This window comes from Triticum urartu, chromosome 2A (assembly GCF_056163025.1).
Source record: "Triticum urartu cultivar PI428250 chromosome 2A, HENAU_Tu73, whole genome shotgun sequence".
NCBI classification, from domain to species: Eukaryota; Viridiplantae; Streptophyta; class Magnoliopsida; order Poales; family Poaceae; genus Triticum; species Triticum urartu.
The window spans coordinates 691,820,052-691,836,725 of record NC_141874.1 but is presented as its reverse complement, the minus strand read 5'-3'; positions in this window follow the sequence as shown (position 1 = coordinate 691,836,725).

The following is a 16,674-nucleotide window of genomic DNA, read 5'->3' as shown; positions in this document are numbered from 1 at the left end:
CTTCTCCAGGAGTCTGATGAGCCCACCGGCGAGCTCTCCCTTGCCCTGTAGCCCGCGCCCTCTCGGATCCGTACTCCGGCCTCCGCCGCGAGCTCGTTCCGGCGAGCCCCGGCCGCCCCGTGACCTTCTGCTGCCTCCACTGGATGCGCGGGAGCACGAGCTACCTCCTGGTGCCCTCAGCGCACCCAGCTGCTGCCCCTAGCGCCACTCCGGTGAGCCACCGCCGCTCTGGGTCGTCGTTGTCTAACCACCGGCGCATCCGACGTGGCCGTAATTAGCGGCTAATGGCGCCACTAATTGAACCCACACCCACTGACACCGGGCCCCACACACTAAACTAACCCCTGGCTATTTAGTTTAACAAAACTAACTCTCTGTTAGTACAAAGCATATGACATGTGGGTCCTAGAGTAAGGTTTGACTTGGGCTGATGCTGTTGACCTGATGACGTCACACTGGCGTCAGACGGATGCAGTAAATAATTTTCTGGATTAAATTTAATCCAGGAAATTCCAGAAAATAGTTATAACTTGTAAAAATCATAGAAAATCAACCATAACTCCAAATGAAATAAATTATATATGAAAAATTATCAGAAAAATTCAAGGAATCCATCTGTACCATTTTCATTCAATGTTTGAACAATGTTTGTCCTCTGTTTTGGAGAAAACAAATAAAGGGCATTTAAATAATCATATATGGAATTGGAAATTGAATCATGTATTCAAACCAACTTCATTTAAATCATAACTAGATGCATTAGCTCAAATCACAGCATATTGCCATGTCATGATCATGCATCATATTGTGGCATTGGATTGATTGTGTTCTTTCTCAGTTGCCGGTGTTTTACCCCTCTCAATAGACGTGGTTCCGACGATGAGTTCGATGACACCGATGAAGAGCTATACTATCTTCAGAAGAGCCAGGCAAGCAAAACCACCTTGTTCATTCCGATACAATCGCACTCTCTCGCTCCTTCTCTCATTTACTGCATTAGGACAACAACGATTCAACTGTTACATGCTGCGGTAGTTGAACTGCCTTTCCCTCCATGACCTGTCATTGCCACAGTAAATAGATGAAACCCACTAGCATGAGTAGGAATTGTTTTGAGCCCTGATGTGCCTACTCATTCATGCTTGTTGTCATGCCTGCTACTGCTTGGAGTTGAGTCTTGTCTAATTCATCGAGAATGAATTGGAACGTGGTGAACATGTCCTACCGTTGAGAGCTAAGTGTGTGAACACGATTTGGTAAAGGTAGCGGTGAGAGGCCATGTAGGAGTACATGGTGGGTTGTCTCATTGCAGCCGTTCTTAGGAACTGAGTTCTGTGTTTGTGATCCATGAACAGTTACTACCACACATTGGGTTCCGGTAACTCAACCCCTCTCGACTTATTAATCAACTCGATCTCTGTCCAGGAGTTGCAACTAGTTTCTGGTGTTTGTAGGTAGTGTTAGTAGTCTACGAAGTGGCACCCGATACAGGTGGGCTTGGGATAGACTAGGCACAGTGGCCCGGTGTACCAAGTGGCACCCGGATGGTGGGCTTGGGAACCCTGTACACATCGTTTGGGGCCGTGAGCGACACCCCGGCCGGATCTCCTTGCGGATGGAACCCGAATAGGCGTTAAACCTGGACGAGAGACTTGTGTGATTAGTCAGGTCGTGGCCGACTCCCTCACCAGGCTTCCGCTTGAAGGTTGCCGAGATACACGACGTGTACATGGTGGTAAGTGGCGAGAACGTGTGTGAAGAAGTACACCCCTGCAGGGTTATCATTATCTATTCGAATAGCCTGATTCCTCGGATATGGAAACTTGGACCCCTTGCATAGTTCATAGACAAGTGAAAGTGATTACTCTAAAATGCGTAGGATAAGCGTGAGTGCTATGGATGGCGTTCTCGTAGGGAGACGGGAGCGGATCCATAGTGGTGTATTGATATGGTGAATTTGTGGACTCGTGTGCGCCTCCTCAAAAGAGTTACTTGCAGTCGTAGTTCAGGATAGCCACCGAGTCAAAGCTGGCTTGCTACAGTTAAACTCCACCACCCCTTTGTAGATACTGATGCATATGTAGCTAGTTCTGATGTAAGTCTTGCTGGGTACATTTGTACTCACGTTTGCCTATTCTATGTTTTGCAGAGAGACTTCAGTCTCGCTAGTAGTTCCGCGTGGACTTTGACGTTTAGCTTGTTACCTCAGCTACGATCTTGTATCCTTGGGATGGTCCTATAGATAGTCAGGCTTCTCAGGCTTTTTCATTTGTAGATGTCTGTACTCAGACATGTTAAGCTTCCGCATGTTCTTGTTTCTTGTATGCTCTTTATGTTGGGTCATGAGACCCATGCTTGTAATATCTCGCTCCTCGGAGCCTAATGAATAAATACTCTGAGTCGTAGAGTCTTGTTGTGATGCCATGTTGTATTGCACATATTGAGCATATTGTGTGTATGATTGAAATGCTTGGTATGTGTGGGATCCGACAACCTAGTTGTTTATCCTTGGTAGCCTCTCTTATGGGGAAATGTAGTCTTGTGCTTCCATGAGCCATAGTAGTCCGCTACAGCCCGGTTCACCGGAGTCCTGCTAGCCCAGCACTACTGCTCCGGAACAATTGACTGGCCGGCATGTGATTCACTTCGTTCCTGTGTCTGTCCCTTTGGGGAAATGTCAGGCGGTGACATCCGGAGTCCTGCCTAGCCTGCTACAGCCCGGTTCACCGGAGTCCTGTTAGCCAAGTGCTACAGCCCGGATTCGCACGCTACTGACCGACATGCTCGATGTTGATTCATGTATGCCTGTCCCCGTAAGTTGGTGCCACTTTGGCTTCATGACTAGTCATGTCGGCCCGGGTTCTCTGTCATATGGATGCTAGCGACACTATCATATACGTGAGCCAAAAGGCGCAAACGGTCCCGGGCCATGGTAAGGCGACACCCGTGGGAATACCATGCGTGAGGCCGCAAAGTGATATGAGGTGTTACCGGCTAAATTGATGTGACATGGAACCGAGGTCCTGACAGCTTTGGTATCAGAGCCTGACTGCCTGTAGGATTACCAAGCCAAGCTGGTCGAAGTTGAGTCTAGAAATGCTTTAGTTATATAAGGGAATTGATTTTGGATGGGAGCGTAAGGCTCTTTTTACTCCTTTATCTTATGCCCTTCTGATCTAAGTCAACCTCTTCTTTCTACGGGGATTAAGAACTAGGCTTCTCTTCTATCTCTCAGGATGATGTGTTACTAAACCGTAGTTGCCTATGATTGTTGAGTTCAAGCCTCATTTCAGTTCCTACTACTTCCATATGTTCATAGCTGGCCTCAGAACCTTGATACTATGGTGTTGAGTGGTTATGCCACCATTTTGCAGGATGTCTCAAATCATTTTGAGCATTTACAGCCGTTATGCTGTCCGAGTCATCCCAGGTTTCTAAACAGTCTAATGCATCTGCAAATCCCTTCCTCCCGTTCCTGATGTCCTTTTGGGCCAGATTAAGAACACTAATCAGTGAGTTGAGGTACTCTATTGCCTTAACATATATGTTGGAGCTAGTATTATGACCCTAGGCATTCTAGCGAACCACCCAGTAATCTAGAAATGCTTTATATCCCCTGTGTGATAATTCTGGCCATCATTCTCGAAAGCAACCCATGATGTTATTAGTTAGTAGGTATTCTACTTCCGGGTTTCTGAACCTGAGATCCACCCTACCGACTTCATGTTGTTAGTATTTGCTAGTTTCCTTAAGATATTAGTAACCTTTGCAATAGTCCTCGAGGTCCATGGTATCTCATTCTTCCAATACCATGAACCATCATGGCAGAAGTTCTTTTGAACCAAAAGATCACAACCAGGGTGCTCTTGAGGAGTACTCCATTCATATTGTGACTCTGCCAGTCCTTCCTTTTCTGCATGAGTTATCCGGAAGAATTATGTTGAACTTTGCTCGGCATACTGATCTATGCACCCACAACTCAGAAAGTTATATATTCCTTTGAGTTGTCCCTCTTTAGTTATTTTCTGGGCCTCTGTCTATCAATTGATAGTCAGGACTAATTGTGCATCCGTGTTATCGATGCTTATTACTCTTGTGGTCCGTCAAGCCATCCTATTTCGGAATGACTAGGAGAAACAAACTCCAGAACCTCATCCATATCCAGGACTGGGTCAAAACAATTGTATTCCGCGGATCAAAATGCCAATCTAGCTTTTGCTCTGCTCTACCTTGGAGTGTTACCATCTTTATGTCAGGAGTGTCATGAGAACTGCACCACCTCTTATGAATTCTTGACGCAGTAATACTTCTTGCCATTATTTTTCATTGCTCGGTTCCATGTTATTGTAACCAGAATGCCGACAAGTGTACTGTGATGTGCGAAATCAATACTCCTAGCAACTCCGTTGCTTGGTAGTAAATGGACAATACTCTCATTCTTAGCGTGCTGGTTATTGAATCATCATCCTAAGATTGATCGTGCTACCTAGTCCATATTTTTGGGTGCACTCTTCGACTAATGAGTTAGGATTGTGACAATCCCTCGCTCCTTGATCATATCGTCCTGCCCTGAGAAGCAAGATTGTTCTCGAGCTTAATAACATATCGGTGGTTCGTGATTTTCTGGATATCTTCTCGGAAGTATTACCTGGTTGTCACCTGACCGCTATGTTGAGTTCGTGATCAAGTTAGTTTTCTTATAAATCACCCCTTGTCCAAGAATCTGTGTTGGATATCCCTGAGCTAGTTGGTTTAGCTAGACAACAAGTTGGAGAGTTGGAAGGTAGAAGCTTTGCTTAACTTAGTTCATCTCTAAGGGATATCTTGTGTGTGTGTGTGTTGAAGAAAGATGATATCTTCACCGATTGGTCCCTGTGATCAGTTGTTGGACCTATTGACTTATCAAAACTTTGATTTGAGCATGGGCTATCTTCAAATCAAATCAGAACCAATGATATTCGCAATGTTGTCTTACTCGTGGTTGATCCCTCGAGCATACACCATTACATCTTTTGGTCTGACCAATGCTATCACCGTGTTCACATGATGGTGGAAGTCCAGTGATATGGAAATTCCGATGAGTTGTTGTTGAGCCCATCAACAACATTTTGTCTCCACCAAGATTCATGTTGGACATCAACCTAGTGTTGAAAACTTTGTAAGCAATGCCTTCATGTTCCGTTCATGAAGCTTATGCTTGGATGGAAGAAGTGACTTCCTCGAATTCATGTGCATTTGGTGCAAGTTGCCGCCGTGTGTTCGAGAAAGATTGTTTTTGTTTCCTCTAGTACCATCCCAAGTCAGTTATGCATGGGAGGATGTATTCTATGGTTTGGTAGATTAATTACCTCCACTCCATATGTATTCCCTAGCACACCAAGCCACTGATTGACTTGTTCAAGGAAAAGAAGTCTATGCTTGAGATCTAATCCATGGACTTGCGTAAAGACTTTGAAATCCTTGATGATGGTTCCCGACCAGAACTCGATAGTGTTTTATTATAAGACTACTCTGTGGTCATTCTTGTCTTGGAAAACATGCTCACATGTGTGTAGCAGAACCAGCTCATGTTTTGGAGCTTGCTATCGTAGTTCATCTCCCGAGAGTCTCGAAACGTTATCTCGTCGACTTGTGTTGCAACCTTTCCTTTCTAGACATGTTTTCTGGAAAAAATCATGTTACCAGTCAGATCTGAATCTCAGGCAGATATGATGGCTGGAACATTTCCAAGATCTATGATGTAGGTCCCGACGAGGTTGATGTTCCGGTCGACACACCTAGTCGGAAGATCTATTATGGTAGTATCTTGAATGAGCAATTCGACCATCTTCTCCATGAGGATTTGGTATGACTTATTCCACAAGTTGTTCCTTATGGATTTTTGTGCTCCCGAAGTCCGACCTTTACTTGATGGCCATGTTGATGCTTTTAAGCATCGACCGTGGTACCTAGTACATCAAGGAGAACATTAGAAGCGGAGTGCTAAATGTCTCTCGGTCGATCATCTAGATTTGCTTCTTTGGCATTGCTAAGGAAAAATCTGAGAAAGTGATGTCCTCCTTTGCATCTGCATCCTCCGTCACCGTTTATCATGGTAGTATGATGTGTTGCCAGGATCCTTGGCACGGATGTTGGTAAAACCTTGATGAATACGGAAATGCTCAAGTTCTTGAGAGCACGCTCGGTTATTGGGTTCTAGCCTTGGTATCAATTGGAATGTGCCTTCCGTTGCCGAGTTGTCCTATAACTCTAATTTCCTCTCCAAATCGAGTATGCCATTCTTTCAAATTCATTCAAACAATCAATTGTGATTTTCCTTAGGCTGGTATAGAGAGTTTCAATGATCTCTGTATCAATAGTAATTCTTTTTGCCACTTAAGGGAATAATTCTACGAGTCACCTTCCCCGAGGTGTCCCGTTATGGAATCATGGCAATTATCTCCTCACTACCTTGAAAACCATGCACTATCCTACTCCAGCATGGAATTGTCGCCTACCAATTTGAACCTTTGTCATATGTTTCTCATCCATCATCTTTGATGTGTGTTTTGCGTCTTAGCTCATGGGATGTTTCTACGTCTCATTACGTGAGTTGAACTTGTGTTCATTAAGATCGATGATCCATTCTTGTGAGGTTGTCTTTCTCTCTTGTCGCCATGTTGGATAAAGTTCTCGAAGGAAAGGATGTCATAATCAAAGATGATGATCGAATCAACGCTCTAAAAGCAGTGCAAGTTGGATCGAGAAGATTGTGATAGTTTGTGACCTCCTTTCTTCCTACCTCACGTCTCGAATCTCAGGACGAGATTCTTCTTTCGTGGGGGTGAGTTGTCACATCCCTAGCTTTACCTTGGCCTTGGACTACCTTGGTTGTTGCATCATGCTTAAATTCAAAGGAAAATTGAATTGAGGGAATTCCCAAAGCCTCAGAAATCTTTTAAAAATGAGCAAGTTAAAAATTTCTTCAAATGAGCCCAAGGAAATGTTCACTTTAATCCCTGAAAATATTGGCAAGAGGTAAAAATCCAAACCAATATTTTAGGGCATTAAGGGTAATTAAATTGGGCATTTTGAATTAAACCATAATGTATTTGAATTGGCTTTATTTCTATTATAAAAGAAATACATGTCCAATAATTTTGGAAATTATTGTGGGGCTCTAGAGTAATATCTCTAGTCCATACAATAATTTACAGAAGAAACAAAAATGGTTTAGTTTTAAAACTAAATCAAAACAGAGGAAAAAAAATAGAAAACAGAAAGATTTAGAGAGGACAGAGAGAGAATGACTCACCTGGGCCTTACCTGTGCCGGCCCAACTCTGTTGGCCCAGGCCAGTCATCGCCTTCCTCCTGCCAGGAGGACAGCGCGCGCACGGCCGACGCGCGTGAGCCCGCGCCTCGCCAGCTCCTGCTTGCCGCCGAGGGCCCGAACGCCTCCACGAGCGCCACTCAACACCCCGGCCCCTCTCTGCTTCCCCATGCTCATCCCCTCCTCTCCCTCGTCTCTCTCAGGGCCGAGCGTGCCCATCGCCGCCATCCGCTACCATTGCGCCAATCGAGCTCGTATGGCCTCCCCACCATGCCAAAAAGCTCCGTCGTCGAGCTCTACGCCATCTCCGCCGAGACACATGGCGCCAGACGCCCTGGAATGCCGTCAGCGACACCATCTTCGTCCTCTGCTCCGACGGCCGCCGTCGTACGATTCGTCGTCGTCAGTGCATCCCCGACCTCCCCCCCGCGCTCGTTAGCCTCGTTGTGAGCCTCCGCACCGAACCCCTCTCTTCCCTCTGCCGATTTCATCCTCTAACCGCGGACTCCGTTGAGCCCGAGAGCTCGTCGCCGCCGACCATGGCGCCGTCATGGCCAGAGCCCAAGAGGGCCGCTCCCGCGCGCATCATCGTACCTCGTACTTCTCCAGGAGTCCGATGAGCCCACCGGCGAGGTCCCCCGTGCCCTGTAGCCCGCGCCCTCTCGGAGCCGTACTCCGGCCTCCGCCGCGAGCTCGTTCCGGCGAGCCCCGGCCGTCCCGCGACCTTCCGCTGCCTCCGCTGGATGCGCGGGAGCACGAGCTACCTCCTGGTCCCCTCAGCGCACCCAGCCGCTGCCCCTAGCGCCACTCCAGTGAGCCACCGCCGATCTGGGTCGTCGCCGTCATCTAACCGCCGGCGCATCCGACGTGGCTGTCATTAGCGGCTAATGGCGCCACTAATTGAACCCACACCCACTGACACCGGGCCCCACACACTAAACTAACCCCTGGCTATTTAGTTTAACAAAACTAACTCTCTATTAGTACAGAGCCAATGACATGTGGGTCCCAGCGTCAGGTTTGACTTGGGCTGACGTTGTTGACCTGATAACGTCACACTAGCGTCAGACTGACGCAGTAAATAATTTTCTGGATTAAATTTAATCCAGGAAATTCCAGAAAATAGTTATAACTTCTAAAAATCATAGAAAATCAACCGTAACTCCAAATGAAATAAATTATATATGAAAAATTATCAGAAAAATTCAAGGAATCCATCTGTACCATTTTCATACATGTTTGAACAATGTTTGTCCACTGTTTTGGACAAAACAAATAAAGGGCATTTAAATAATCATATATGGAATTGGAAATTGAATCATGTATTCAAACCAACTTCATTTAAATCATAACTAGATGCATTAGATCAAATCATAGCATATTGCCATGTCATGATCATGCATCATATTGTGGCATTGCATTGATTGTGCTCTTTCTCAGTTGCCGGTGTTTGTCCCCTCTCGATAGACGTGGTTCCGACGATGAGTTCGATGACACCGATGAGGAGCTATACTATCTTCAGAAGTGCCAGGCAAGCAAAACCACCTTGTTCATCCCAATACAATCCCACTCTCTCGCTCCTGCTCTCATTTACTGCATTAGGACAACAATGATTCAACGGTTACATGCTGCGGTAGTTGAACCCCCTTTCCCTGCATGACCTGTCATTGCCACAGTAAATAGATGAAACCCACTAGCATGAGTAGAAATTGTTTTGAGCCCTGATGTGCCTACTCATTCATGCTTGTTGTCATGCCTGCTACTTCTTAGAGTTGAGTCATGTCTGATTCATCGAGAATGAATTGGAATGTGGTGAGCATGTCCTACCGTTGAGAGCTAAGTGTGTGAACACGATTTGGTAAAGGTAGCGGTGAGAGGCCATGTAGGAGTACATGGTGGGTTGTCTCATTGCAGCCGTTCTTAGGAACTGAGTTCTGTGTTTGTGATCCATGAACAGTTACTACCACACATTGGGTTCCGGTAACTCGACCCCTCTCGACTTATTAATCAACTCGATATCTGTCCAGGAGTTGCAACTAGTTTCTGGTGTTTGTAGGTAGTGTTAGTAGTCTACCAAGTGGCACCCGGTACAGGTGGGCTTGGGACAGACTAGGCACAGTGGCCCGGTGTACCAAGTGGCACCCGGATGGTGGGCTTTGGAACGCTGTACACATCGTTTGGGGCCGTGAGCGACACCCCGGCCGGATCTCCTTGTGGATGGAACCCGAATAGGCTATAAACTTGGACGAGAGACTTGTGTGATTAGTCAGGTCGTGGCCGACTCCCTCACCAGGCTTCCACTTGAAGGTTGCCGAGATACACGATGTGTACATGGTGGTAAGTGGCGAGAGCGTGTGTGAAGAAGTACACCCCTGCAGGGTTATCATTATCTATTCGAATAGCCGGATTCCTCGGATATGTAAACTTGGACCCTTGCATAGTTCATAGACAAGTGAAAGTGGATACTCTAAAACGCGTAAGATAAGCGTGAGTGCTATGGATGGCGTTCACGTAGGGAGACGGGAGCGGATCCATAGTGGTGAATTGATATGGTGAATTTGTGGACTGGTGTGCGCCACCTCAAAGGAGTTACTTGCGGTCGTAGTTCAGGATAGCCACCGAGTCAAAGCTGGCTTGCTGCAGTTAAACTCCACCACCCCTTTGTTGATACTGATGCATATGTAGCTAGTTCTGATGTAAGTCTTGCTGGGTACATTTGTACTCACGTTTGCCTATTCTATGTTTTGCAGAGAGACTTCAGTCTCGCTAGTAGTTCCGAGTGGACTTCGACGTTTAGCTTGTTACCTCAGCTACGATCTTGTATCCTTGGGAGTATCTTGTAGATAGTCAGGCTTCTCAGCCTTTTTCATTTGTAGATGTCTGTACTCAGACATGTTAAGCTTCTGCATGTGCTTGTTGCTTGTATGCTCTGTATGTTGGGTCATGAGACCCATGCTTGTAATATCTCGCTCCTTGGATCCTAATGAATAAATACTATGAGTTGTAGAGTCTTGTTGTGATGCCATGTTGTATTGCACATATTGAGCATATTGTGTGTATGATTGAAATGCTTGGTATGTGTGGGATCCGACAACCTAGTTGTTTATCCTTGGTAGCCTCTCTTATGGGGAAATGTAGTCTTGTGCTTCCATGAGCCATAGTAGTCTGCTACAGCCCGGTTCACCGGAGTCCTGCTAGCCCAGCACTACTGCTCCGGAACACTTGACTGGCCGGCATGTGATTCACTTCGTTCCTGTGTCTGTCCCTTTGGGGAAATGTCACGCGGTGATATCCGGAGTCCTGCCTAGCCTGCTACAGCCCGGTTCACCGGAGCCCTGTTAGCCCAGTGCTACAGCCCGGATTCGCACGCTGCTGACCAACATGCTCGATGTTGATTCATGTATGCCTGACCCCGTAAGTTAGTGCCACTTTGGGTTCATGACTAGTCATGTCGGCCCAGGTTCTCTGTCATATGGATGCTAGCGACACTATCATATACGTGAGCCAAAAGGCGCAAACGGTCCCGGGCCGCGGTAAGGCGACACCCGTGGGAATACCGTGCATGAGGCCGCAAAGTGATATGAGGTGTTACCGGCTAGATCGATGTGACTTGGAATTGGGGTCCTGACAACCCCCTCCCCCAAGCCCCACCTCGGATGCAGTCGTCATCTCCGACGCCTCGACCACAGGTGAAGCAAGGGAAATAGAAGCAACCACCGACTCCACCTCCCCAACTCCATCCAAAGTCCTCGCCGACGATGCCCTCACCAAGCGTCCAACCAAGGATCCGCCATCACCCTCGAACTCCAACAAAGGGAGCGTATGTTCAAACACATCATCAAAATCTACCCGGTCACTCCAAAGTCTGGTAGGGGCAGAGGCTGGCTCAAAGGACCCAAAACACAATGAAGTCATAGGCACCGATGGTGAGGGTGCCGGCTCAACCCCGGTCCCATCCCCGGACAACTGAGCATCAGGGCGAGAACCGTTAGACCCCTCTCGTGTCGACTCATCAGTCGGTGCCCCCTTGGCTCCCGCATTGTCGTCACCCTCGTGCATATCAACATCATGCCCATTAATCGCCTCAGCAAACAGATTCGTGTCCTGAAACTCGATCTCGAGCGGAAACACCTCTCCCTTATAAGTTGAGTTGACCACATCAGGCACGGACTCAATATCCAGAACGCTCACTAAAATCCGGGCCACTCCATGAGCATGGGTAAAAGCCATATCCACTTTCTCCGTCTTCCCAGCCATAATACCCATACTGGCCACAACTCGAACATCCTGCAAAGGCTCAGATGGAGCCCCCGAAAACCTCAACCAGACCTGCGTAAGCTGCTTTCCCTTAGGCTCCACCTTCTTCCACTCGTGAAACTCCAGAATGCACTTAGTGCCAGGAACTATACACAAGCCAAAGCTCAGTAGTCTCTGCAAATCATCCACAGTGGGGAAATCAACCTTTAAAACATTGGCCTCGAGAGCAACCAGCTCCCATTGGAAGTCCCTCGGTGCCAGCTCCTAAAGCCTCCGCACTATCTGAGCCTCAGTTACCTCACCCTGGGTAGCTTTCACAACCCCTGTGGTCAAGCTCAGTGTCTCCTCCGGAATCTCTCTCGCGGTCGGGGACTCAAAGAACATTAGCTCAGCACAATAAACTCCATACATTGTCAGAGACGGAGCCTGGTCACGCAATAATGGGCAATCCCCCGAGGCATCTGCTGGCTTGCCACACGACTCACACAGCTCTGCCACGCACTCAGCAATGAAGTGGCCCTTCTCACCACAATGGTAGCAAAGCATCCTTTCCTTCTTATGCGCCCACTTGGACGCCCTCTCAGCATCAGACCTGTCGGTAGCCTCAACCACAGTCCTAGTCGCAGGAACCTCAACATTGGCCAAGGCCGTCACCACCTCCATCGCCTAGGTAGGGAGATCCGTGGAAGCATGATCGGTCTCCACTGCTGACGTCGCATGGTCAACAACTGTCAGAGGCGGAGGCTGTCGGCGATACCTCGCACGGCCACCACCCCGACCACCACGATGTCCATGGTAGCCACCTCTCTAGCGGTGGTCCGGACCTGAGGTTCCCTCGACAAATACACCTGGAGGGCCGAGAAACGGTTTCTCAGTAGACCCGTCACTCTGCCAGGCATAACCACGACCTCCTCCCGTGGAAGAGGAACCACGATGTTGTCCATCTCCATACTCATCATACCCATCGTCCCCCCACTAGCCTCGGGGCGGAACATGGAACTCTCTAGTGTTTGAATTCTGCCTCATCTGTGACGGTCCCGACCGGTTCAGAGCCGGCCTCGCGATGAAGTGAGGCGGAGGTGCGGCACGAGGCTGACCGCCCGAAGGCATCGGCACGACCCCAAGGGCAGCACCACCCCGGCCAGCAGCAGCTACACCGGCCACGCCCGGCGTTTGAGATCGAGGCCACCACGACCCGCGACCGGCTGAGCGACGGGCGCCGCACCCAGCACCGGAGGCCTCAGCCCACCCCTTCCAGCCGCAGTTAGCATGGGCACTTGCCCCGGCGGCCGCACACCCAAGTGGCCATTGCCACGGCCTGGGTTACCTAGAGTAACACCCCCGCCCGCCGGCGGCCTCTGGCCAAGCAGTGCCAGGGCTCCACGCCTGGCACCCGTCGTCGGCGGCGGAGCCGCCCCGCCCCGTCCTGCTGAAGCGGATGAGGCAATCTTCTTGGCTGGCGGCGGCGCAGCCCCGCGGCCTGCCATGTCCAGGAGAGGCCGGATCCTCCTTGCCCGACAAGCACCACACACCGGGAAACCACGAGCCCCGCACCTGTGAACCCTAGGACCAGCAGGAGACAGCGCACGACGATTAGAAGATCGATCACCCGCGTATGTGCATGGGATAGCGATCCAGGCAGGATTATGGTCCGGTACAGCATGGGCCTCATACCCATCTGACCCTGGCCCATCACCTCGCGGACCCGGCTCCCTCCGAGTCGGCCCAGCACACCAAGATGGTTTCCTGATATATTCTGTGGTGCAATTCTGTAAAGGCAGAGCTCGCGTAGGGTACGGGAGCCGCTGGGATTGGAAGGCAACGACAGTGCCATCAGAACCAGGAGCCATCAACGGCACCTTGGTCGGACGTACCGAGAGGGTCGTGCCATGAAAATTCTTGCCACGGACCAGGCCATCGATTTTGTCTCCAAAAGAAAACATGGCAAGAAATTTTCTCTATACAAAAGAGTCGAATTGCTCTTGCCTAATGCACTACCTGGTGTTCTACAAAAGTATTTCTTTTCTAAGAAAATACAACCAAAGCATATTAATAATGTGATAAATATCAAGGAACATGGAGTACGGTGGAGAGAGAAAAGACACAAACAATCAACAACAAAAAATTCAATATATTGCAAAGCATATAGGTCGTATATGTTCTACTAATGTATGCTATGTCGACCAAAATCACGCGGGAGCTAACATTGGCACAAACTCGGCTCATTTTCAACCTGAGCTACAAAATAGACTCGTGATCTTCTAATTTATTTTGGAATCAATCCCAGTGTAACTAAAAGACGATTTGCTGTGAGAAGGCGCGTACAACGGGGTGGCACAGGCGGCGCTCTTGGCCGGTGTGACGCTTCAATATCGGCACCAATGAGAGGCCGTGTCCGCTCTGAGTCGGCATGAATGCGACGATAGTGCTCTGGAGCAGCATGAATGCGTGGCAACCTTTTCACGCGGGAAAGGACACGAGTGAGGAAGAGGGTTTTGGTTGGGACCAACAGGTTGTTGACGTCCGAACCGGTCCGCGAACGGATGGGGTATTGCGTTGGATGCCATAACACATCCGGACCGCGTTTTTCGGATGGATACGGACACTTTAAAGGTCAAGAAGCCCTAAACTATAGGATACAAAAGTAGCGATCCGAAGAAACATAGACAGATTGAATGCATATAAGTTTATAAAAGTTCATAAAGCCATGCTCTACAAGCAAATTGAAAAGCAACTAGAAGCCCTAAATTATAGGATACAAAAGAAGCGATCCAAAGAAACATAGACAGATTGAATGCATAAGGCTATAAAAGTTCATAAAGCCATGTTCTACAAGCAAATTGAAAATCAACTAACTAGACCATCACTCCAGTCGACTCGGTCTGCTGCTGGGCACATCATTTATGCAACCTTGTTTTTCAGGACGGTCAGATCACACCTGATGGTGAAGCAGTTGTCATCCTGCAACTTGCACTTCTCAATAATCAGCGGATCTTCCCAACCTTGAAAAGTCCCACCATCATCCTTGAACAGAATAGCTCGTGTTGCCGACACAGGCTCCGTGCCTTTGTACGCCTTGCCATCGTTCCCTAGAAAACTAAGCGTGAACTTCACCTTGACGCCCGGTTGCTCCACCCTTCCTGTCGGTGTCAAAACCGGCGGATCTCGGGTAGGGTGTCCCGAACTGTGCGTCTAGGCCGGATGGTAACAGGAGGCAAGGGACACGATGTTTTACCCAGGTTCGAACCCTCTTGATGGAGGTAAAACCCTACGTCTTGCTTGATTAATATTGAATATATGTGTAGTACAAGAGTAGATCTACCACGAGATCAGAGAGGCTAAACCCTAGAAGCTAGCCTATGGTGTGATTGTATGTTGTGATTGTTGTCCTACGGACTAAAACCCTTCAGTTTATATAGACACCGGAGAGGGTTAGGGTTACACAAGGTCGGTTACAAAGGAGGAGATATCCATATACGTATTGCCAAGCTTGCCTTCCACACCAAGTAGAGTCCCATCCGTACACGAGACAAAGTCTTCAATCTTGTATCTTCATAGTCTAACAGTCCGGCCAATGGAGATAGTCCGGCTGTCTGGAGACCCCCTAATCCAGGACTCCCACAGTAGCTCCTGAACCAGGCTTCAATGACGACGATTCCGGCGCGCAGTATTGTCTTCGGCATTGCAAGGCGGGTTCCTTCTCTGAATACATGACAGAAGAAGTTGAGTACGAGGATAGTGTCCGACCCTGCAAAATAAATTCCCATTCCACCGCAGAGAGAATAACGTTTTCGCAGATCTAATTTGCTGGCTTGTTTTGGCAGTATGACGTTACGTCACCGCCCTGTGATTATTCGAACCGTTTCTTTTAACCAGCTCCACACACAACGCAAGACGGTTTCGTGACACGCCTTGCCGAAGCAGAGACCGTGTTCCCCCAATTACGGGATTCTCATTAATGCGGTCGTTGGTAACCCAACCGTGTCTAGGACTCCTAGATTATAGGCAAGTCCTAAACGGCTACGGAGAGGACGCTTGATATTCACCCTCTTTATAAAGGGACGAGGTTTTTGCTTTTTCTCTCTCGTGTTCAATCGAACCCTTCCTCTGCCTCGAGTTCTAACACCCAAAGCCCAGTTTAGGTGCTCCGGATCTTCAATCATGTCCGGATCTAGCCTTCAACGCCGATGGATGCCCTCCTCCATTATGGAAGAGGACATTAAGAAGTTGAGGGAGGCCAGATACCTGACCGCCAAGGTTTCGCATTGGCTGCTTGATCGAGGGCAGGTCGTCCCTACTCCCGAACCCAAGGAGAACGTTGTGTTCATCTCCCACTTCCTCCGAGGTCTAGGCCTCACTCTGGATCCTTTCGTCAGGGGTTTGATGTTCTATTATGGGCTAGATTTTCGTGATCTAGCTCCGGACTCCTTTCTCCACATCTTGACATTTATTGTTGTGTGTGAGGCCTTCCTCCGTGTTACCCCTCACTTCGGCATGTGGCTCAAGACCTTTGAAGTAAAGCCGAAGATGATCGAGGGGCAACAGGCAGCATACGGAGGTGCATCAATAGGCAAGATGGCAGGAGCTCCATGGTCGGAAGGTTCCTTTCCAGAGGTGTCCGAATTATGGCAACGGGAGTGGTTTTACGTCACGGCTCCCCAAGTGCCAAGTGGGCGGCTGCCCCCGCTTTCCGCTCGGGCCCCCCACCACAACTGATGTCATGGGTTAGCAGAGGACTGAGCCGGGGTCCAGCCAAGGACGTGCCTATACTGCAAAGCCGCATTCGAGATCTCTTTGAGGGAGATTTTAATTTGGCTGTGGTAATACAAGTTATGCTGGTTCATCAAGTCTAGCCTTGCAGACGCCGGCCCCTTCGCTTGTGGGAGTTCAACCCAGAGGGACCGCGTGCTATTCAAAGTTTCATCGGCCTGAAGCACGAGGAGATGTACAAGTCATTCTTCGGATCTCAGGTGGAGTGTCCGGATATTACCGAGGACGTGGGCCTGAGCAGTAACCGCACCGCCGAACAAGTAAGAAATCCTCTGGCCGAACACACTGTCTTTTATTCGAAGTTGTTTCTGAGAGTTCGCTTTTTGACCAGGACTG